The sequence below is a fragment of the Bison bison genome, unplaced genomic scaffold, assembly GCF_000754665.1.
Source record: "Bison bison bison isolate TAMUID 2011002044 unplaced genomic scaffold, Bison_UMD1.0 scf7180017863077, whole genome shotgun sequence".
Taxonomy (NCBI): Eukaryota; Metazoa; Chordata; class Mammalia; order Artiodactyla; family Bovidae; genus Bison; species Bison bison.
In genome coordinates this window covers 25,345-28,423 of record NW_011493649.1, presented here as the reverse complement: position 1 = coordinate 28,423, position 3,079 = coordinate 25,345, and the positions used below count along the sequence as shown (strand labels likewise).

At 39.5% G+C, this 3,079-nt stretch overlaps 1 pseudogene; it reads right to left on the bottom strand.

Moving 5' to 3' along the window:
• The window catches only part of LOC104983658, a 7,021-nt pseudogene extending 6,221 nt beyond the window's left edge, over positions 1-800 (bottom strand).
• Positions 801-3,079: the final 2,279 nt, after the last annotated feature.

Sequence of the window (3,079 nt, the reverse complement as noted above, 5' to 3'; positions counted from 1 at the left end):
CTCATGTGAAGAGTTGACTCATTGGAAAAGACTCTGATGCTGGGAGGGATTGGGGGCAGGAGGAAAAGGGGACTACAGAGGATGAGATGGCTGGATGGCATCACTGACTCGATGGACGTGAGTCTTAGTGAACTCCGGGAGTTGGTGATGGACAGGGAGGCCTGGCGTGCTGCAATTCATGGGTTCGCAAAGAGTTGGACACGACTGAGAGACTGAACTGAACTGAATTGATGCTTATATTTATTGTCATAACAAGCAAACATTATTTTTTTCTGGATTGTTTCTTTAATCTCTATATTTATTAAATCATCAATAAGACCCCCAAATAATTAACATCTCCATTCCATATTTACTGTGAAGAATTGAGATAGTGCAAACAGTCAACATGTTAGATCATTTACTTGAATACTTCATGGTTATGACGTTTCTTCACAAAAACAGAGCACAACAGCCTACATGATGGGGCAAGGAAAACTCAGAGAGAAGTGGGCAGAGATGGCTCTGGAGTCTAACAAGCTTTGTACTCTGGACAATCACCCTCATGCTGAGCTCTGCCATGTGGTCTTTGATCTATTTTTCTTTTTCCATTATGATACCACTCCAAGGTACATTTATAAACATTTGTACTATGAGAAAATAGAAAAAAATGTAAACCTGCTTATTTTTTTCATCTGTATGTTAATGAGGGTGGTAATTTTCATTTAATGAGTTCTCACACTTACCTGTCTGAGGTAAGTGTCCAAAACAATTTGTCCAGTACTTAGAAATGACTCCTGAATCTGAGAGTCACATTTTAGCATTTGTCAAACTGAATTGTATCCTACATATGATGTGTGTGCTTATGGCATCCTGTTTTGTGGGGGAAACATAGCATATCACTTGCATCAGGTGAAAGTTAGTGGCAATTAGAGGGGGCAACATAGGAGAATGTGGACTTCACTGGTCGCCCAGATGGTTAAGAAATGCCTGCAATGCAGGTGACATGGGTTCAATCCCTGGTTCAGGAAGACACTCTCCACTCCAGTACTCTTACCTCAATAAGTCATGGACAGAGGAGCCTGGTGAGCTTTGGTCCATGCAAAGACTTGCACATGACTGAGTGATGAGCACATTCACTTTTTTTTTTCACTTTCATAGTAGAAAGTACTCAATAACAGTAATTACTTAGCTGATGATCTAGGTACCACTAATACATTTTTACCCACATTGCAGAGAAAGAGAAGAAAACTTTTAAAAAAGAACATTGCCTAATTTATAAAATAATAATGATTTTCATACAACTTTCAATGAAGAATGTTTCTCACATTGTATTTATTATAAATATGTGCTGTTATTTTTTATGCAAACTCAGATTTTTTATTGATTCATTTTATAATTGTTTATAAAAGCATTTTCTAATTTATGAGAGTAGATTTCAGGCCACAATTTTATTTTCATTGATTAAAGTATCTATTTCTAATATCCAAAATATATTTTAACAATACCAAGTCCTACCTGTGAAAGGAGAATGATTTCCAAGGGACAGCACTGATGTGAAGACTCTGAGAAGTTTATACCAGAATGTCACAGAAGGACCAGCTCCTTAAGGTTCAACTATTTTTCATAGAAAACAATTCAGGCTATGAACAAACATAAGTGTTTCACTATTTTTTTAATCTTAAGTTCAGTGAAGACATGAATTCTTGCCATACCCCAATATTATCAAGGAATCAAATCCCGTGAAATGGTAAAGCAATGAGACTCATTGTTTGTTTGAACTTAAGCCTAAATGTCTTGACATTTTGAGCTGATTGGGGGATATATTAAGTTATCCATATTTTGTACATATTCAGTTCAGTTCAGTTCAGTCACTCAATCGCGGCCGATTCTTTGCAACCCCAGAATCACAGCACACCAGGCTCCCTGTCCATCACCAACTCCCGGAGTTAACCCAAACCCATACCCATCGAGTCGGTGATGCCATCCAGCCATCTCATCCTCTGTCCTCCCCTTCTCCCCCTACCCCCAATCCCTCTCAGCATCAGAGTCTTTTCCAATGAGTCAACTCTTCGCATGAGGTGGTCAAATTACTGGAGCTTCAGCTTTAGCATTAGTCCATCCATTGAACACTCAGGACTGATCTCCTTTAGAATGGACTGGTTGGATCTCCTTGCAGTCCAAGGGACTCTCAAGAGTCTTCTCCAGCACCACAGTTCAAAAGCATCATTCCTCAGTTCTCAGCTTTCCTCACATTCCAACTCTCACATCCATACATTACCACCGGAAAAACCATAGCCTTGACTAGACGGAGCTTTGTGGGCAAAGTAATGTCTTTGCTTTTCAATATGCTATCTAGGTTGGTCATAACTTTCCTTCCAAGGAGTAAGCGTCTTTTAATTTCATGGCTGCAGTCACCATCTGCAGTGATTTGGGAGCCCCCGAAAATATAAAGTCTGACACTGTTTCCACTGTTTCCCCATCTATTTCCCATGAAGTGATGGGACTAGATGCTATGATCTTAGTTTTCTGAATATTGAGCTTTAGGTCAACTTTTTCACTCTCCTCTTTCACTTTCATCAAGAGGCTTTTGAGTTCCTCTTCACTTTCTGCCATAAGGGTGGTGTCATCTGAATATCTGAGGTTACTGATATTTCTCCTGGCAATCTTGATTCAGCTTGTGCTTCTTCCATTCTAGCATTTCTCATGATGTACTCTTCATATAAGTTAAATAAGCAGGGTGACAATATACAGCCTTATACTCCTTTTCCTACTTGGAACCAGTCTGTTGTTCCATGTCCAGTTCTATCTGTTGCTTCCTGACCTGCATATAGGTTTCTCAAGAGGCAGGTCAGGTGATCTGGTATCCCCATCTCTTAGAATTTTCTACAGTTTATTGTGGTCCACAGAGTCAAAGGCTTTGGGATAGTCAATAAAGCAGAAATAGATGTTTTTCTGGAACTCTCTTGCTTTTTTCATGGTCCTGCAGTTGTTGGCAATTTGATCTCTGGTTCCTCTGCCTTTTCTAAAACCAGCTTGAACATCTGGAAGTTCATGTTTCACGTATTGCTGAAGCCTGGCTTGAAGAATTTTGAGCATTACT